Below are 22,737 nucleotides of genomic sequence, written 5' to 3'. Positions count from 1 at the left end.
GCACCAGGCATGGGCCTTAGGGCCCATCTGCCCTTAGGGTTTGCCCCCTCTTCTCTCCAGGTGCATGGGCCTTGGTGGGGAGGCGCCCCAGCCCACCTAGGGTCTGGTCCCTTCGCACTATTTGCCCATGTATGCCTCCAGGGCTGGTGGCCCCACCTGGTGGACCCCCGGACCCCTCTGGTGCTCCCGGTACACTTCTGGTGGCCAAAACCATACTTCCTATATATCAATCTTTACCTACGGACCATTCCGGAACTCCTCGTGATGTCCGGGATCTCTTCCGGGACTCCAAACAACATTCGGTAACCGCGTACATACTTTCCCTATAACCCTAGCGTCATCGAACCTTAAGTGTGTAGACCCTATGGGTTCGGGAGTCATGCAGACATGGCCGAGACAACTCTCTGGTCAGTAACCAACAGCGGGATCTGGATACCCATGTTGGCTCCCACATGCTCCTCAATGATCTCATCGGATGAACCACGATGTCAAGGACTTAATCAACCCCGTATACAATTCCCTTTGTCTAGCGGTACGATACTTGCCCGAGATTCGATCGTCGGTATCCCGATACCTTGTTCAATCTCGTTACCGGCAAGTCTCTTTACTCGTTCCGTAACACATCATACCGTGATCAACTCCTTGGTCACATTGTGCACATTATGATGATGTCCTACCGAGTGGGCCCAGAGATACCTCTCCGTTTACACGGAGTGACAAATCCCAGTCTCGATTCGTGCCAACCCAACAGACACTTTCGGAGATACCTGTAGTGAACCTTTATAGCCACCCAGTTACGTTGTGACGTTTGGCACACCCAAAGCACTCCTACGGTATCTGGGAGTTGCACAATCTCATGGTCTAAGGAAATGATACTTGACATTAGAAAAGCTTTAGCATACAAACTACACGATCTTTGTGCTAGGCTTAGGATTGGGTCTTGTCCATCACATCATTCTCCTAATGATGTGATCCCGTTATCAACGACATCCAATGTCCATGGTCAGGAAACTGTAACCATCTATTGATCAACGAGCTAGTCAACTAGAGGCTTACTAGGGACATGGTGTTGTCTATGTATCCACACATGTATCTGAGTTTCCTATCAATACAATTCTAGCATGGATAATAAACGATTATCATGAACAATGAAATATAATAATAATAACTAATTTATTATTGCCTCTAGGGCATATTTCCAACAGTCTCCCACTTGCACTAGAGTCAATAATCTAGTTCACATTGCCATGTGATTAACACTCACAGGTCACATCGCCATGTGACCAACATCCAAGAGTCTACTAGACTCAATGATCTAGTTCACATCACTATGTGATAAACACTCAAAGAGTTCTGGGTTTGATCATGTTATGCTTGTGAGAGAGGTTGTAGTCAACGGGTCTTGCCATATTCAGATCCCTATGTATTCGCAAAACTTTATATCGTAGATGCTTCTACCACGTCCACTTGGAGCTATTCCAAATTATTGCTCCATTATACGTATCCGGTATCTCTACTCAGAGCTATCCGAATAGGTGTTAAGCTTGCATCGACGTAACTCTTTATGTCGAACTCTTTATCACCTCCGTAACCGAGAAACTTTTCCTTATTCCTCTAAGGATAATTTTGACTGCTATCTGGTGATCCACTCCTAGATCACCTTTGTACCCTCTTGCCAGACATGTGGCAAGGCACACATCAGGTGCGGTACTCAGCATGGCATACCGTATAGAGCCTATGACAAAAGCATAGGGGACGACCTTCGTCCTTCCTCTTTCTCTTGCCGTGGTCAATATTTGAGTCTTACTCAACTTCACACCTTACAACTTAGGTAAGAACCCCTTCTTTGACTGATCTATTTTGAACTCTTTCAAAAACATGTCAAGGTGTGCATTCTTTGAAAGTATCACCAGGCGTCTTGATCTATTTCTATAGATCTTGATGCCCAATATGTAAGCAGCTTTATCCAGGTCTTCCTTTGAAAATCACTCTTCAAACAACCATTTATGCTTTCCAGAGATTCTACATCATTTCGAATCAACAATATGTCATCCGCATATACTTATCAGAAATGTTGTAGTGCTCCCACTCACTTTCTTGTAAATACAAGTTTCTAGCAAACATTGTATAAACCTAAAAGCTTTGATCACTCCATCAAAACATATATTCCGATTCCGAGATGCTTGCTCTAGTCCATAGAAGGATAGCTGGAGCCAGCATACCTTTTAGCATCCTTAGGATCGACAAAACCTTTTATTGTATCACATACAACTTTTCTTACGAAAACGGGTAAGAAAACTTGCTTTGACATCCATCTGTTAGATTTCATAATTGAAAAATACAGCTAATGCTAACATGATTCTGACGGACTTAAGCATCGCTACGGGTGAGAAATTCTCATCGTAGTCAACTCCTTCAACTTGTGAAAAGACTCTTTCCCACAAGTCGAGCTTCATAGACGGTAACATTACTGCCCACGTCCGTCTTCTTCTTAAAGATCAATTTATCTCAATGGCTTGCCGATCATCGGGCAAGTCCACCAAAGTCCATACTTTGTTCTGATATATGGATCCTATCTTGGATTTCATGGCTTCTAACCATTTTTCGGAATACGGGCCCACCATCGCTTCTCCATAGCTCGTAGGTTCATTGTTGTCTAACAACATGATATCTAAGATAGGATTACCGTACCACGTAGGAGTAGTACATATCCTTGTCGACCTACGAGGTTCGATAGCAACTTGATCCGAAGCTTCATGATCACTATCATCAACTTCCTATTCAGCGGACGTAGGTGCCACAGAAAACATCTTTCTGTGTTGCATCATTCTCTAGTTGAAATAAAGGTTCAACAACCTCATCAAGTTCTATCTACCTCCCACTCAATTCTTTCGAGAGAAACTCCTTCTCGAGAAAGGATCCATTCCTAGCGACAAACAATTTGCCCTCGGATCTGAGATAGAAGGTATACCCAACTGTCACCTTTGGGTATCCTATGAAGATGTGTTTGTCCGCTTTGGGTTCGAGCTTCTCTGCCTAAAGCCTTAAGCATCGCAGCCCCAAACATTAAGAAACGACAACTTTGGTTTCTTGCCAAACCAATGTTCATACGACGTCGTCTCAATGGACTTAGATGGTGTCCTATCTAATGTGAATGCAGCTGTCTCTAATGCATAACCTCAAAATGAAACGGTAAATCGGTAAGAGACATCATAGATCGCACCATATCTCATAAGGTTCGATTACGACGTCCGGACACACCATAACCTAGTGGTGTTCCAGGTGGCTTCAACTGTGAAACAATTCCACAATGTCTTAAGTGATTGCCAAACTCATAACTCAGAAATTCTCATCGATTAGATCGTAGGAATTTGATCTTCTTGTTATGATGATTCTTAACTTCACTCTAAAATTGCTTGAACTTTTCAAACGTTTCAGACTCGTGCTTCATTAAGTAGATATACCTATATCTACCCAAATCGTCAGTGAAGATGAGAAAATAGCGATATCCACCGCACGGTTCAACTCTCATTGGATCACACGCATCAGCATGTATGATTTCCAACAAGTCACTTGCCCGTTTCATTGTACCTGAAAACAGGGTCTTAGTCATCCTGCCCATGAGGCATGGCTCACATGTGTCAAGTGATTCAAAATCAAGTGACTCCAAGCATCCATCGATATGGAGTTTATTCATGCATCTTATGCCAATATGACCTAAGCGTCAGTGCCACGAGAAGTGGTACTATCATTATTAACTCTACATCTTTTGGCGTGAACATGTGTATTACCACGACCGAGATTCAATGAACCATTCACATAGGGTGCATGACCATGAAAGGTATCATTCATGTAAACAGAATAACCATTATTCTCTAATTTAAATGAACAACCGTATTGCAATGAACATGATCTAATCATATTCATGCTCAACGTAGACACCTGATAACATTTATCTAGGTTCCAACACACATCGACACCTCGCACTTAGCCAGTCTCCATTCAGTCCGTAGCTTTTACTTCAAGTCACCAATAATAGTAACTGAACCGGTATCCAATACCCAGGTGCTACTAGGAGTACTAGTGAGGTACACATTAATAACACGTATATACTTTGTTGAAGTTGCCAGTCTTCTTATCTACCATGCATTTGGGGTAATTCCGCTACCAGTGACCGTTCCCCTTACAATAGAAGCACTTAGTCTCGGGTTTGGGTTCAACCTTGGGTTCCTAAACTGGAGCGGCAACTGGTTTGCCATCCATGAAGTTTCCCTTCTAGCCCTTGCCCTTCTTGAAACCAGTGGTCTTGTTAAACCATCAACACTTAATGCTCCTTCTTGATTTCTACCTTTTGCGGTCTTAAGCACCGCGAACAGCTCCGGGATCAACTCCATCCCTTGTATGTCATAGTTCATCACGAAGATCTAGTAGCTTAGTGATAGTGGCTAGAGAACTCTATCAATCACTATCTTATCTGGAAGTTTAACTCCCACTTGATTTAAGTGATTGTAGCACCCAGACATTCTGAGCACATGCTCACTAGCTGAGCTATTCTCCTCCATCTTGTTGGCAAAAGAACTTGTTAGAGGTATCACACCTCTCAACACGGGCATGAGCCTGAAATCCCAATTTCAGCTCTTGGAACATCTCATATGTTCTATGGCGTTCAAAACATCATTGGAATCCCGATTCTAAGCCGTAGAGTATGGTGCACTAAACTATCAAGTAGTCATCAGGATGTGTCTGTCAGGTGTTCACAACATCCACAAACAACGTTGTAGGGGTTTGCACATCGAGCGGTGCATCAAAGATGTAAGCCTTCTGTGTAGCAGTGAGGACACTCCTCGGACTACGGACCTAGTCCGCATCATTGCTTACAATATCTTTCAGCTTAATCTTTCTCTAGGAACATATTGAAACAGGGAGCTACAACGTGAGCTATTTATCTACAACATATTTGCAAAGACAATTTAGACTATGTTCATGATAATTAAGTTCATCTAATCAAATTATTTAATGAACTCCCACTCAGATAGACATCCCTCTAGTCATCTAAGTGAAACATGATCCGAGTCAACTAGGCCGTGTCTGATCATCACGTGACACGGACTAGTCAACATCGGTGAACATATTCATGTTGATCGTATCTTCTATACGACTCATGCTCGACCTTTCGGTCTTTCGTGTTCCGAGGCCATGTCTGTACATGCTAGGCTCCTCAAGTCAACCTAAGTGTATTGCGTGTGTAAATCTGGCTTACACCCGTTGTATTCGAACGTTAGAATCTATCACACCCGATCATCACGTGGTGCATCGAAACAACGAACCTTCGCAACGGTGCACAGTTAGGGGGAACACCTTTTTGAAATTATTGCGAGGGATCATCTTATTTAAGCTACCGTCGTTCTAAGCAAATAAGATGTAAAACATGATAAACATCACGTGCAATCAAATAGTGACATGATATGGCCAATATCATTTGCTCCTTTTGATCTCCATCTTCGGGGCTCCATGATCATCGGTGTCACCGGCATGACACCATGATCTCCATCATCGTGTCTTCTTGAAGTTGTCTCATCATCTATTACTTCTACTACTATGGCTAACGCTTTAGCAATAAAGTAAAGTAATTACATGACGTTTATGTTGACATGCAGGTCATAAATAAATTAAGACAACTCCTGTGGCTCTTGCCGGTTGTCATACTCATCGACCTGCAAGTCGTGATTCCTATTACAAGAACATGATCAATCTCATACATCACATATATCATTCATCACATCCTTTTGGCCATATCACATCACAAGGTATATGCTGCAAAAATAAGTTAGACGTCCTCTAATTTTTGTTGCAAGTTTTTACATGGCTGCTATAGGTTTCTAGCAAGAACGTTTCTTACCTACGTGAAAACCACAACGTGATATGCCAATTTCTATTTACCCTTCATAAGGACCCTTTTCATCGAATCCAATCCGACTAAAGTGGGAGAGACAGACACCCGCTAGCCACCTTATGCAACTAGTGCATGTCAGTCGGTGGAACCAGTCTCACGTAAGCATACGTGTAAGGTCGGTTCGGGCCGCTTCATCCCACGATGTCGCCGAATCAAGATAACACTAGTAACGGCAAGTAAATTGACAATATCGACGCCCACAACTACTTTGTGTTCTACTCGTGCATAGAAACTATGCATAGACCTAGCTCATGATGCCACTGTTGGGGATCGTAGCAGAAATTCAAAATTTTCTACGCATCACCAAGATCAATCTATGGAGTAATCTAGCAACGAGGGGAAGGAGAGTGCATCTACATACCCTTGTAGATCGCTAAGCGGAAGCGTTCAAGTGAACGGGGTTGATGGAGTCGTACTTGTCGTGATCCAAATCACCGATGATCCTAGTGCCGAACGGACGGCACCTCCGCGTTCAACACACGTACAGCCCGGTGACGTCTCCTACGCCTTGATCCAGCAAGGGGAGAAGGAGAGGTTGGGGAAGACTCCATCCAGCAGCAGCATGACGGTGTGGTGGTGGTGGAGGAGCGCGGGACTCCAGCAGGGCTTCGCCAAGCGCTACGAGAGACGAGGAGGAAGAGGGGTAGGGCTGCGCCAACAGGAGAAGGACCTCATGTGTTGGGATGCCCCTTTGCCTCCACTATATATAGGGGGAGAGGGAGGGCTGCGCCCCCACCTAGGGTTTCCACCCTAGGGGTGGCGGCAGCCCCAATCCCCATCTGGGGTGGTGGCCAAGTGGGGGGAGAGGGAGGCGCACCAGGCATGGGCCTTAGGGCCCATCTGCCCTTAGGGTTTGCCCCCTCTTCTCTCCAGGCGCATGGACCTTGGTGGGGAGGCGCCCCAGCCCACCTAGGGGCTGATCCCTTCCCACTATTGGCCCATGTATGCCTCCGGGTCTGGTGGCCCCACCTGGTGGACCCCCGGACCCCTCCGGTGGTCCCGGTACACTACCGGTGATGCCCGGAACACTTCCGGTGGCCAAAACCATACTTCCTATATATCAATCTTTACCTCTGGACCATTTCGGAACTCCTCGTGACGTCCGGGATCTCATCCGGGACTCCGAACAACATTCGGTAACCGCGTACATACTTTCCCTATAACCCTAGCGTCATCGAACCTTAAGTGTGTAGACCCTACGGGTTCGGGAGTCATGCAGACATGGCCGAGACAACTCTCCGGACAATAACCAACAGCGGGATCTGGATACCCATGTTGGCTCCCACATGCTCCACGATGATCTCATCAGATGAACCACGATGTCAAGGACTTAATCAATCCCGTATACAATTCCCTTTGTCTAGCGTTACGATACTTGCCCGAGATTCGATCGTCGTTATCCCGATACCTTGTTCAATCTCGTTACCGGCAAGTCTCTTTACTCATTCCGTAACACATCATCCCGTGATCAACTCCTTGGTCACATTGTGCACATTATGATGATGTCCTACCGAGTGGGCCCAGAGATACCTCTCCGTTTACACGGAGTGACAAATCCCAGTCTTGATTCGTGCCAACCCAACAGACACTTTCGGAGATACCTGTAGTGAACCTTTATAGCCACCCAGTTACGTTGTGACGTTTAGCACACCCAAAGCACTCCTACGGTATCCGGGAGTTGCACAATCTCAAGGTCTAAGGAAATGATACTTGACATTAGAAAAGCTTTAGCATACAAACTACACGATCTTTGTGCTAGGCTTAGGATTGGGTCTTGTCCATCACATCATTCTCCTAATGATGTGATCCCGTTATCAACGACATCCAATGTCCATGGTCAGGAAACTGTAACCATCTATTGATCAACGAGCTAGTCAACTAGAGGCTTACTAGGGACATGGTGTTGTCTATGTATCCACACATGTATCTGAGTTTCCTATCAATACAATTCTAGCATGGATAATAAACGATTATCATGAACAATGAAATATAATAATAACTAATTTATTATTGCCTCTAGGGCATATTTCCAACATTTTGCCATGGTTGTTGCTAGTGATCCATGCATTGTATGAACTTTCTCTTGCCATGGTTAGCTTCATGAACATGTCTTCTTTCTTTTAGTATGCTTATCTTCTCATGCAAGGCTTCGTGATGAGTGATTTGAGCTCGCAAAGATGCCTTCATAACTCTGTTGATGCCATGCACTGTTTTCTGCTAAGTCTGAAACTGTTAATAAAACTTGCTATGTTTACATGCGTGCCATCATATCTTATGTGCCTTTTTTACTCATGGTCAGTAAGGGACTTTTGGTCTATGCATTTAGTAGATTCATGCCATGCCTTGTATTGCTATGATATGTTCCTGTAGCATGTTGTTTGCTTGATCTAAACATTGCTTCCTGATGTTATTTCTGGCATGTTAGTATTTTCACCAAGTCTATGAAACTGATATCTTTTTGCACTTTTGCCATGCTTGTTTGAACCTGTTCTACTGTGATTTAGCCGTAGATCATTGTTCATGTTTTGTCAAGCATCTTGTGAACATCACTGCCATATGCTTTGTTGCCATGTTCGAGTGCAGTAGCTTAGTTTCTTGTTGCATTCTAGATGGCGTTGTGCTGTTAATCGCAGAATTGTGTCTTTCTTGTATTGCTTGCCATTTGCAAACCGTGCATCCGATTCCAGTGATCTTAATATTGATTTCGACCGAAATCATGTCATCTTTCCAGCATCACACTTGGTTTGCCAAGTTGATGCCTTGTTCATCATTTTCCTTCCGGAGCACGCATATGCATTGCATATCATATCTCGCATGTCATGCCAGGTTTTGCATCATGTTGATTGTGCTTTGCACCGTGTTTGATTGTTGGTCCTTTCCTTGTGTTCTTGATTTAGGTAGAGCCGGGAGACGAGTATGTGATGAGGTACCTGTCGAGTACGCCTACGAGGATCAAGCTTTCGGCAACTCTAAGAACTTTGCAGGCAAGATGACCATACCCTCGAAATCACTTCTATCCTTGCTTGCTAGTTGCTCTCTCTATTGCTATGTCACCCTACCTACCACTTGCTATATCATGCCTCCCATATTGCCATGTCAAGCCTCTAACCCTCCTTTCCTAGCAAACCGTTGTTTGGCTATGTTATCGCTTTGCTCAGCCCCTCTTATAGCGTTGCTAGTTGCAGGTGAAGATGAAGTTTGTTCCATGTTGGAACATGGATATTGTTGGGATATCATTAATATATCTTATTTAATTAATTCATCTATATACTTGGTAAAGGGTGGAAGGCTCGGCCTTAGGCCTGGTGTTTTGTTCCACTCTTGCCACCCTAGTTCCCATCATACCAGTGTTATGTTCCTTGATTTTGCGTTCCTTACGCGGTAGGGTGTTATGGGAACCCCTTGACAGTTCACTTTGAATAAAACTCCTCCAGCAAGGCCCAACCTTGGTTTTACATTTGCCTAACAACCTATAACCTTCCCTTGGGTTTTCGCGAGCCCGAGGGTCATCTTATTTTAACCCCCCCCCCCGGGCCAGTGCTTCTCTAAGTGTTGGTCCAAACTAGAGCACCGTGCGGGACCGTCCCTTGGCAACTTGGGTTATGTTGGTTCTGTACGCTTAGCTTATCCGGTGTGCCTTGAGAACGAGATATGTGCAGCTCCTATCGGGATTTGTCGGCACATCCGGGCGGTCTTGCTGGTCTTGTTTTACCATTGTCGAAATGTCTTGTAACTGGGATTCCGAGTCTGATCGGGTCTTCCTGGGAGAAGGAATATCCTTCATTGACCGTGAGAGCTTGTGATGGGCTAAGTAGGGACACCCCTACAGGGTTTTGAACTTTCGAAAGCCGTCCCCGCGGTTATGGGCAGATGGGAATTTGTTAATATCCGGTTGTAGATAACTTGACACTTAACTTAATTAAAATGAATCAACCGTGTGTGTAGCCGTGATGGTCTCTTTTCGGCGGAGTCCGGGAAGTGAACACGGTTCTTGTGTTATGCTTGAACGTAAGTAGTTTCAGGATCACTTCTTAATCACTTCTAGCTTCTCGACCGTTGCGTTGCTTCTCTTCTCGCTCTTATTTGCGTAAGTTAGCCACCATATATGCTAGTGCCTTGGTGCAGCTCCACCTCACTACCCTTTCTTACCCATAAGCTTAAATAGTCTTGATCTCACGGGTGTGAGATTGCTGAGTCCTCGTGACTCACAGATACTTCCAAACTGTTGCAGGTGCCGATGATACCAGTGCAGGTGGCGCAACCGAGTTCAAGTGGGAGCTCGATGATGATATTTCTGTTGTTTTTGTTTCGTTTCCTGTTGATCAGTAGTGGAGCCCAGTTGGGACGATCGGGGATCTAGCAATTGGGGTTGTTTTCTTTTATTTTGGTTCCATAGTCGGACCTTGATGGTACTCTGGATGATGTATGTTTACTTGTATTTGTGTCAAGTGGCGATTGTAAGACAACTCTTTATCCCTTTCTTATTCAGTACATGGGATGTGTAAAGATTACCCCTCTTGCGACATGCCTACCATGTGGCTATGCCCCTAAGTCGTGCCCCCACATGGGAGATATAGCCGCATTGTGGGTGTTACAAGTATCCACTTTCACTTGTCTATGAACTGCACAAGCAACCCAGTAGTCCTTTACCGCAGATGCGGCTATTCGAATAGATCATGTTAACCCTGCAGGGGTGTACTTCTTCACACACGCTCCCGCCACTTACCACCATGTACACGTTTTGTATCTCGGCAACCTTCAAGCGGAAGCCTGGCGAGGGAGTCGACCACGACCTGACTAACCACACAAGTCTCTAGTCCAGGTTTATCGCCTATTCAGGTTCCATCCGCAGGGAGTCCGGCCAAGGTTTCCACTACGGCCCCGAACGATGTGTGCGGGGTTCTCGGTTCACCAAACGGGCGACTCGGTATACCGGGCCACGTGCCTACCACATCATAGCCCACCCCTCGGGTCAGCGCTGCGCACGGCCTCCAGCATAATACAAACACCAGAAACTACTTGCAACTCCTGGACAGAGGACAGGGGCGGTTAATAAGTCGGGAGAGTCAATTAAGGACCCAATGTGTGGTAGTAGCTGATCTTAAATCACACATACATATCTCAGTTCCTAAGGACGGTTCCGATGAAACAACCCACCATGTACTCCTACATGGCCTCTCATCGATAACTTTACCAAATCGTGTTCACACACTTAGCTCCCAACGGTAGGACATGTTCACACACCTCCAATTAATCCCCGATGAATCAGACCTGACTAAACTCTAAGCAGTAGCAGGCTTGACAACAAGCATGAATGAGTAGGCACATCAGGGCTCAAACCACTCCTACTCATGCTAGTGGGTTTCATCTATTTACTGTGGCAATGACAGGTCATGCAGAGGAAAGGGGTTCAACTACCGCAGCATGTAACAGTTGAATCGTTGTTGTCCTAATGTATAAAAGAGAGAAGAAGTGAGAGAGTGGGATTGTATCCGGATGAACAAGGGGGTTTTGCTTGCCTTGCACTTCTAAAGATTATATAGCTCTTCATCGGTGTCATCGAACTCATCGTCGAAACCACATCTAGTGAGAGGGGACAAGCACCGACCACAGAGAGGAAACATAATCAATGCAATGGAACAATATGATGCATGATCATGACATGGTAATATGCTGTTGATTGACCTAATGCAACTAGCCATGAGTTAAATGAAGTTGCTTTGAACTCAAGGTTCAAAATCAAACTCCATATGTGGTTAGTTAAATGCCATTTATTTGATTTCACTTATACAATAGGTATATGTTGCTTGAACATGCATGAAACCAGTACCAATGGATAGATTGGATTTTTCTGATAATTTTTCGTATATAAATCTTTTCAATCTGAGTTGTAGATTATTTTCTATGATTTTTAGAAGTTTTAACTATTTTCCGGAATTTTCTGAATTATTTTATAGACAGAAATTATTTACTGCATCAGCATGACATCATCATGACATGAGCAGGTCAATGGGGCTAGTCCAGGTCAAACCTGACGTGTGGGGTCCATACGTCAGTGACACAGGGCTGGTTAGTGTCGCTCGCAGGTGGGCCTGGTCAACGGCCACGTCAACAGGGTCAATTCTGACGCGTGGGTCCCCTTGGGTTATAAACTAATCTAAGCAGGAAATAAACCCAGGGTTAATTATGCGTGGGGTCCATCTGTCAGTGAGCTAGGGGTTAGTTAGTGGCGCCATTAGCGTTTAATGATGGTGCCACGTCAGATGCGCCGACGGTTACCCGCCGGCGACCAAACAAAGCGGCGGAGGTGCTCGGGATTCGCTGTCTGGCGACCGTTTGACTCACGGTTTAGCTCTATAGGCTTCTAGGCATGCGCTGCATCCAACATAGCAGGCGACTGGGGTAGAGGAGGCCAGAAATGATGGCTGCAACGATGGCAGGCGGCGGGCGGAGTTCGGTTGCGCTCGGAACCAGCGTTGTGGTGCACGGCAGGTCAAGCGGTGGGGTGCTAGGTTCTCCTACCGACGTGATGAGCATGGTGGAGCTCTCAGACACGATGGAGGTGGGCTCTAGCCACGGCAGCGACGAAGCACAACGGCGGCGAGCTTCGGTCAGGGTGGCGAGTGGTGCTAGAGGAGGAAATCGACGGAGGGGAGATAGGGGTTGGGAGCAGGGGCTCACGGAGATGCCGAAGAGGAGCCCAGCGAGGTCGGGGAGGTCCTGGCAGCGCCGAGCGAATCTTCTGGATCCATCGGTGAGGCGACTGGCGGACGATGGCCACGGCAACGATGAGCGGCGACGACGATCGCGCTCGGGTGGCTGTGCGCGAGAGAAACATAGGAGGGGAGAGAGCAGCGGGTGAGGGGGAGGGGAGAGAGGTCTCTGGGCGTGCAGCAGGACGAAGGAGGAGCAGCTGCGTGGCTAGCAGGAGGTGGCCGCGGCTCGGCTGTGCACGCGCCATGCACAGTGCCAGTAGGCGCGGGGAAGACGACACACGAGGAGGTGGGCTGGGCCGTCCGACTATGAAGGTAAAATTCCCAGGTGGTTTCTTTCTCTCTCTGTCTCTGTTTTAAATTTTGTTTTTCTTTTGTTTTTCTTTTATTCTATTTTGAATTAGTAGAAATACTAATTCATTTTTAACACTCCTGAGACAAATTGTGGACACTATTTTGATTATTCCAAGGCCCACAAATGATTCCAGAATATTTGGAGCATTTAAAATATTTATAGAATTCAAATGCCCCAATTCAAATACAATATGGGTTAATTCAAAAATCCATAAATGGCCAACAAATATGCTCGCCATTTTTGGCAGGGGTTTTCAACTTTATCAGCAATCATGAACATTTTCAAAGGGCATTTTGGGTTATTTGAAAAAGATTTTATTTGAACCTATTTGAATTCTTTCCGGTTCTAGGGTTTGATCAATCCCCATTTCAACTTTAAATGAAATTTAAACATGATGCAACATACAAAACTAACCCAAGTGCATTACGATTGGGACAACATGTAGGCTCACCATTGGGACAGATGTCATCCACTCATTGGACAAGAGGCACCTATGATACGTCGACACGTGGCACGGCCCAACCGAGGCCCATCCGGTGAAAAGGCCGGCCCATTTTCCTTGGTCAAAAGGTAACGGGTCGGCCCATGGAAAGCCTGTTAACGGCTTGTTCGCATATAGCCCATTTAGGGGCCGCTAACTCCTGGCATGTTACGGCCTATCGGAATTAAGCCCAGTAGCTTCATCTGGGCCATCCAATATGATTCTAGCCCGTTGTAACTTCTGGACCATGATGTCTTTCGGCCCATATGAGGCTCTTTGTAACTCTGGGCCCATTAAAGGCCCGAGATGAAACTGGCCCATAATGAAAAGTGTATCGCTTTATACCCATTAACGGCCCATTATTCCGTCGGCCGTTTCCAGACCGTGTTAACTTTCGGCCTTCTAACGACCCATTATTCCATCAGCCTTTTCTAGCCCGTGTTAACTTCCAGCCTTCTAAGGGCCCATTTATTCTTGGCCTCATTTCTAGAATTCGGTTAGTTACGGTCCGTTACTGGCCTATTCCGTTCGTGGGACAAATTCAGCCCGTGGCTACATTCGGCCCGTTTGTGGCCCATTAACCTGTTGGGCTGTTTTCATAGCGTTATCAAATATTGCCTATTAACGGCCCATTATGGTCCACGAATAGTACGACCCATGTTTGGTGAAATGATTATACGCCTCGTAGAAGGCCCATGGATCCTACGGCCCATAGAAGACCAATGGATCCTACGGCCCATAGAAGGCCCATGGACCATACGGCCCGTAGAAAGTCCATGGATCCTACGGCCCGTAGAAGGCCCATGGATCCTACGACCCACATGAGGCCCATGGTTACAAAAGTCCATGTGTTGCCATTGTTATTGTTCCCTAGTTACCAAAAATAGGTTATTGTGGCCGCTAGAAAAACGTGGAAAAAGAAGTGCAGTGACTACAAGCAAACAACTAAACAAGACAATAAGCGAATAAATAAGCAAGCAACTAACGCTAGCCTATTACAGCTATTACACATATTACATCCACTAGGCATCAAAGTTCACCACCAGTGCAAATATAGGGAACAAAGCATCATATTACATACACTAGCCGTCAAAATTGGCCACCAGTGCAAATAAACGCGGCAGCAAAACAAGTCCATAACTAAAACAACTTCAAAAGAGCTCAAGAAACGTTATCCTAGGTATCCACCATGCTACCAATAAGCTTAGCAAGCTTATTAGCTTTGTCATGTTTAGTGCTAAAATCCTCCAATGCTTGCTATTGCACCAGAAACTATGCATCTGAATGCTCCAGGGACTTTCACAGTCCTTCTGCTTCTTGTCGCAGCACAACTGATCGATGTCTTTCATCTAGTAGTTGAGACTCAAGAAACCGAACTGATTCATACAGTGAGTTTGAATAGCTTGTGCAAGCGGTAGTGGTCAGTAACTCGAACAGTAAACCGAGATAGGACTTTGGGGTTGTCTCATTGTCTTCAAGATAGTTTTCCTAAGCTGTTTTATCAGCTTTGTTGGAGACCAACAAGGAAGTCTCACTATCCTGAACCTTATCTACATTACTTCCTTTACCATTGCTTAATAAGGCACTCTTCCCCAATATTCTGTCAACATTCTAAAAGAAGAAACAAGCAGACACATAATAGGTTTAGCAAGTACTAGTATATGAAACTCATTTCGATGAACCAGTTCATTAGTAAGGTCGACAAGTGTAAGTGCATCTAGTGCCCCTTAGTGATTTTGGTGTATTGAAGACTTATAGGTTAAGGGACTAATGTGTTTATGAGTGTACACAGTTCTATAAGTCTATGAGGAGTTTGATATTTACAGAGATAGTCGACCCCTAAAAATGAATGTCTTCAAATGAAGACTTTGGATTTCTGAAGACTTTCTGATGACTTTGAAAGTGAAGAAATTGGTGTGACCGTGAAGACTTGATATTCATGCGAGGAATATGAAGTGTGAAGACTTTTGTTTTCGTAGTTTCTTTTTCTCTTTCTTGAGTCATAGGAAACACCGTACTGTTAATGGGGGTCGAGGTAAAACTAAGGAAAAGTTTCCAAGTGATGCTCAACTCAAAATCCTACACCTACCAATCCCTTCGAGTGAAGCCATTGGAAATCTCATACAGTTCAGCCAAATTCTTCAGTGACAGAGACGAAGTTCTTCTGGTCTCTCAGGAATTTTTTCTGACTGGGGAGTTAGGAATTCGCTAGTGCGGATTGGCTACAAGTGAGGAATATCATAGCCCTGAGGAATTTGAGAGCTCAAATTTCCAACCGTTGCTGTGCTACGTGCCCGCTGTCCTAAAATATCTATTCACCTAGCGGTCATATCGTTGAAGGGCATTTATGTCTTATCATGTCGGGCTACTCCCTAGGTTATAAATAGCCGCCCCCTACAAGCACTAGCTGGTTGGCTGCTCCGCGAGAAACTGACACTTGTCATTGAGAGCATCCCATCCTCCGAGGACTTTGAGCGAAAATCATCAAGTGAAAAAAAACCCAAAACCCCAAACAAAACACCTACAAACCCAAAGTGATTGAGCAGCACTGAACATATTGTTCCTGTGTGGAACCGACGCTTGTTACCTTTGAGGACTATGCATCCTCCAGACGGTTAGGTGTCATGGTCTAGAGTATCCAAGAGGAAATTGTGGATCACGGACTGACCGAGTCTGTGAAGGTTTGGAAGTCACCTGAAGACTTACCATGAGTGATTGGATGAGGTATGTGTGACCTTAGTTCAAGGAGAATACAGTGAGGACTGTGTGTCCGAGACTGTGTGTCCTTAGGTTTGAATACCTAGCCGCTCGAACCAGACGTACAACTGTCACAACAGTTGGAACTGGTCTACCAAATCATTGTCTTCACCGATCTAACTGGTTCTATTTCCTCAACCCTTTCATTTCCTCATTCTGTATTATTGTACCTGATCGTTACGGTTTGAAGACTTTGACTGAAGACTTCCTCAATTTCCTCAGCTAATTTCTTCAGTCAGTTTGTCTTCAGGCTGCTTATCCTGTGTTTACACTTTCTATACTCTGTGCTTGTTTTCATTTTATCATGATGACTATGCTACTACTCTGTTATGTTTGCACCTGAGTACTTATTCTGCTACAAGTAGTTCTTCGCTAAGGAATTTCCTCACTCTGAAATTCCTCAGTGAAGAATTCATAAAAATCGCCTATTCACCCCCCTCTAGTCGACTTAACGCACTTTCATTGGTATCAGAGCAAGGTACTCCCTTGTTCTGTGTGATTTTGGTTTAACCACCTGGAGTTTTAGTTATGTCAACCGCAGGTATGATCAAGGTCTTTGTTGGGTGTCCTACCTTCGATGGGATGGACTACCCCTACTGGAAGAATAAGATGTGAATGCATCTAGAGGCAATTGACAACGATCTCTGGTACGTTGTGGAAAATGGTGTTCGCTCTGTCAGTCCTACCATCAACATTGCTGACGTGAAGAGATTCAAGCGAAGAACATCATATGTGTCCATCTGAGCAAAGGGTAGTATGGCAGAGTGAGTGCTTGATAGAGGCTAAGGTGTCCCGATGTTTCGATGAGATGGTGGCTATTGTTTTCTGTGGGAGTCGACCTTGACGATCCGACTACGAACGTGCGAGACGTCGCGCCTTAGCAATCGCTAAACCAACTTCCGAGGGTTATTGACCACGCCAGAGCATGATCAACCTGACCACGAGGGTCTGTTTCCTGCGAACAAATGAAGAACAAGCAAGAAACTGAGATTGCAATCGGGATATTGCGAATATAAGATGGAAGCTTTATTGATCAAGGTGGGGTTCTATGACGTCTTGGTCTGGTTGTTGGACACAAACGAAGTACGCGAAGTTGCAGCTATGGCGAACTTTTAATCTAAACAAAACCCAAAGACTAAACGATGCCCTAAGGGCTGTATATATGGAGGAAGAGGGGGGAATTTCGTGGCCCTTGAGGGTGGGGTCCGAAACCAACCCTAACTCTTGTTTCCCCACACATACGGACTCTAAAAATAGCCTATACTTAAGTATTTCGAAATTACATGGGCCTGGCCCATTAATAAGGTGACGCAGCACCTAGAATAGCCTATGGACGAATATTATAAAGTGGCATCTTGTATATTTCGTCCAAGGCTTCATGCACTCCTTATGACGGCTTCAAAGTCCTAAAATCATCACTTGTAACTCCGTTCTTGATCCCCTTGCGCATGCCATTAGCTCCATGCGTGTTCTTGCTCCAATGTTCATCCTTCTCCAAGCTAGGCCCTTCATTTGTAAGCAAAACAAATGTATCCAATTTAGGCAGCATCATAATCTCATGAACATTAGAATCATTACCAAGAAACGAAAGTACCTGGTAATTTAATTGGCGTGCGCGAGCTCTAGTAATTGGTCCAGTATATGTAACAGTAGGGGTTGTGGGTGTAACAATGGTATTGATGTCCTCATCGTCCTCCCCTTCTTGAAATGAAGTCGTCCTCGACGGAAGCACATCTTCCTCACCCAAATAAGGCTTCAAATCTGCAATGTTAAAAGTGGGACTAACCCCAAAATCTACAGGTAGCTCAAGTTTATATGCATTATCATTTATTTTCTCTAACACCTTAAAAGGACCATCAGCACGTGGCATTAGCTTTGATTTGCGCAGATTAGGAAATCTATCTTTACGCAAATGTAACCAAACAAGATCTCCAGGCGCAAACACAACATGTTTTTTACCCTTATCTCCAGCAAGTTTATATTTAGCATTCATACGCTCAATGTTTTCCTTAGTTAACTCATGCATTTTTAAAATCAATTCAGAACGTTCTTTAGCATCAAAATTAACCTTCTCTGAAGATGGAAGAAGCAACAAATCAATAGGTGCACGAGGTAGGAAACCATACACAATTTCAAAAGGGCACATCTTAGTAGTAGAATGCAATGAACGATTATAAGCAAATTCAATATGAGGCAAGCATTCTTCCCACATTTTCTTGTTATTCTTCAAAACAGCCCTAAGCATAGTAGACAAAGTTCTATTGATTACTTCAGTTTGTCCATCAGTTTGGGGGTGACAAGTAGTACTAAAAAGCAGCTTAGTACCCAACTTAGCCCATAAACATCTCAAAAAGTGGCTAAGAAATTTAGTATCACGATCTGAAACAATAGTATTTGGCACACCATGTAAGCGAATAATTTCACGAAAGAACAAATCAGCAACATTAACAGTATCATCGCTTTTATGACATGGTATAAAGTGTGCCATTTTCGAGAACCTATCCACGACAACAAACAGCACATAAATGTTCCAAATGTTCCTCCAAAGATTTGCTATAAATCAATATGTCATCAAAGTAAACTACCACAAATCGTCCAATGAAAGCACGTAAAACTTCGTTCATTAACCTCATGAAAGTACTAGGTGCATTAGTTAACCCAAAAGGCATGACTAACCACTCATATAATCCAAACTTAGTTTTAAATGTTGTTTTCCATTCATCTCCCAATTTCATACGAATTTGATGGTATCCACTACACAAATCAACTTTGGAGAATATTGTAGAGCCACTCAATTCATCAAGCATATCATCTAACCTAGGAATAGGATGACGATAATGAATAGTAATATTATTAATGCCTCTACAATCAACGCACATACGCGACGTACCATCCTTTTTCGGCACTAAAATGATAGGAACATCACAAGGACTAAGGGATTTGCGTATATAACCTTTGTCGAGCAGTTCTTGTACTTGACGCATAATCTCCTTCGTCTCCTCTGGATTGGTACGGTATGGTGCACGGTTGGGTAGCGAAGCACCAGGAATTAAGTCAATTTGATGCTCAATCCCTCGAATAGGTGGTAATCCCGGTGGCACGTCTTGTGGAAAGACGTCAGCGAACTCCTGCAAAATGTTAGTGACAGAAGGGGGCAAAGAGGAAGGCACGTCCTTGAATGAAAATAATGCCTCTTTGCACACAAAAGCATAGCAAACAGATTTGCTAAAATCTAGCTCATCAATATCAGATTTGGTGGCAAGTAAACATGCACTTTTCAATTTAATTTCAGAAACAAGAGTAGATGGTTTATTATTAGGCTTCATTTGGTGCTCAAATTCTTTTGCCACAATCTGATTTTCACTCTTATTTGTCTCCTGTTTTGCTTTATTAGCTCTATTAATATCATCTTTCAAAATGGAATCAGGAGTCATAGGAAGCAAAGTAATATTTTTATCCTTATGAACAAGAGTATACTGTTATTTCTACCATTGTGAACAGAATTTTTATCAAATTGCCATGGTCTACCAAGTAATAAGGAACATGCTTGCATAGGTACCACATCACAATCAACATAATCAGCATATGTAGAGATACTAAAATGCACATGAACAGTACGTGTTACCTTAATCTTGCCGCTGTTGTTGAACCATTGGATGTAGTAAGGATGTGGATGTGGTCTTGTGGTGAGAGATAGCTTCTCCACCATCTCCATGCTAGCCAAGTTATTGCAGCTCCCTCCATCTATGATCACGCGGACAGAACGTTCCTTCACAACTCCCTTTGTATGGAACAAATTATGCCTCTGATTTTGCTCAGCTTGTGTAACCTGCACACTCAAAACACGTTGAGCAACTAAACATTCATACCTGTCAGCATCTTCAGGAGCCATGTATTGTGTCTCATGATCAGAATCGTCTCCACCGTGTTTGTCACGTGTAATAAGAGCCAAAGTCTCCTCATCATAGTCACTAGCGGACCCATACCCACCATCCTCAGTAACAATCATCACACGCTTAGATGGGCATTCTCTCGCATAATGACCTCCACCCTTGCAAAGTCGACAAATAATATCATGTGTTTGCCCTGTTGATGCCATGGATGAAGAAGAGCTCTTTGCAGGCCCAGAAGGTGTGCTCTTGGCAGATAGTGGTGATTGTGCGTGCTTTATTGTATCACGGTTGGAGGTGGCAGCCGACGGAGGCGCCGGTGTAGCAGAACGTCTGGAAGTAGATGATGCACGTGGTGTCCATGATGAAGGTCGACCTGCAGAAAAGTTAGTCCGCGCCAATGCCTGTCGATCCTGCACTTCACGTTCAGCTTTACAAGCAAGATGGAATAAACGAGTGATATTAGTATACTCCTTATACTCTAGAATAGTCTGAATCTCTCTATTTAATCCACCCATAAAACGTGCAAGCATAGCTTCTTTCTCCTCAACAATACCAGTTTGTAATTCCTGATAAATCATGCCAGTTTGTAATTCCTGATAATATTCTTCTACAGAATTTTTTCCCTGTCTTAAGCGCTGCAATTTTTGAAGTAATTCATGTTGATAATATGGTGGAACCGAACGAGTACGCAGAGCAGTTTTCAAAGCAGCCCAAGTAGCCGGAATAGGATATAATCTACAATGCTCAGACCACCAAACACATGCAAAACTAGTGAAAGCACAAACAACAGCAGGAACACGTCTCTCCTCGGGATATTGTAAACATGTAAATCGTTGTTCAGTTTCTAACTCCCAAGTAAGATATATATCAGGAACATATCTACCCTCAAATGGTGGAATATTCAATTTTAGTTTAGGGAGATGGTCATGATCTCGTACCTGAGGGTGAGCCCTACCATTGCCATTATTTGCATGTGGACGACCTGGTGGTTGCTGTGCTGGTGGTGGCACGTAGTTCTGATTTTGATCAACCTCATCCTCATAATCTCCCACATAATCATCCTCCTCCACATCAGCAGTAGGAGCCACAGAAGTATCAACAGCAGCACCAGCAGTTTGGCCCGACTGAAGAGGGACACGGCTCGCTCGGCGGAGGGCTGTTTCCCGACGTGGAGGTAGTCGGTGTTGTTGCTGTTGTTGCAGAGGTGCGGCAGGAGCAGCCCGTGGTGGTGGTGGAAAACGCGAAAGCAATTCAGCAAACTTGTTATCGAGCTTTGTTTCAAACGTCTTCTCCATGCCATCTATCTTCTCCATGGCCTCTTCAAATCTGTTTATCACATCTTGCACCTGTCCATTCATCATTTGCTGAAACGTATCATGAAGCTCCTTGTTCGTCAAGTTCTCCCAGTCAGTCTCGTCGGCTTGTGATCCTGGCATGGTTAGCAGCAATAGAAACACACAAGAATATGATCCTACAGACTACTAACAAGTGGTGGTGGTGGCGGGTGTCACAAATCCGTCAACCAAATCTCAAATTCTTACCAGTTCTTACCCAGCAGCAGGCGGTGATCGGCAACAGTTGTAGTCAAAACTCTCAAAAGCTTGGATAGAGCGATTGCCAGGGAGAGTCAAACGCACGACGTAGATGTATGTGGAGCTGGGAAGGCTTATAGTATGGTAGCAAAAAGGGTCAGCAATAATCAATTCAGAGATGCAAAGTTGAATAAACGCTCAACGACGGTACTGTGCTGGTCCTAGGCTAGACCGTGCTAGAGATGCGAGCCTAGAACACTAACAAAATCACGGCGCTGCACGTAAATAAGGGAAAAGCACACTCTAGAACTCTCTTTTTTCGCTCTTTTTTTGCGCTCCTCTTTTTTTTTGCGAAAAATCACTATAATGGCTAGTGTCTCAAAACTCTTCCCTCGTCAAACTGATAGGATGGGCACGAATTTTTTTTTCACTTTTTTCGGAAATCAGGGCAGCGACGACGAAAAAGTGTGACAAAAAATCACTATGATGGCACGTGGCTCAAAAGACTTAGAAAAGCCTAAAAATAGGATAGGGAAAAAAAATTTTGCCCGTGAAAATTTTGGCCTAAAAACTGCCCGGGGGTCTCCAGAATCTTTTTTTTTCGAGACTTACGCAGGCAAGGAAACACGAATCGGAATTTAGATTGATCTCAAGAACAAACCTAATATGAGAAGAACTCGGATTGGTGGTGGATATATGGTTGTGGTATATGGCAGCGGTGGTGGTATATGGTAGCGGTGGTGGTATATGGATAGAGATTGGTGGTGGTATATGGATACAGATTGGTGGTGGTATATGGATATGGATTCAGAGCGGTGGCGGATAAGCAAAAGTGGTAGATGGGTGATGATGATGGTGCGGCGGCGGCGTGACAACTTATGACCAGAACTCGAAACCCTAAAAGACTAGACTCTAAGACCAACAACTTGACACGACGATGCAACCGCAAATTCAACAAAGCAAAAACCCTAAAAAGATTATGCAAAAGGCTCAGATTGGTTCGGATATGATGAACTAACCCTAATTTTTTTTGTGGCTTTTTCGTGGACTGTA

This window comes from Triticum urartu, chromosome 1A (assembly GCF_056163025.1).
Source record: "Triticum urartu cultivar PI428250 chromosome 1A, HENAU_Tu73, whole genome shotgun sequence".
In the NCBI taxonomy this organism is placed as follows: domain Eukaryota; kingdom Viridiplantae; phylum Streptophyta; class Magnoliopsida; order Poales; family Poaceae; genus Triticum; species Triticum urartu.
This window is presented reverse-complemented; position numbering follows the sequence as displayed.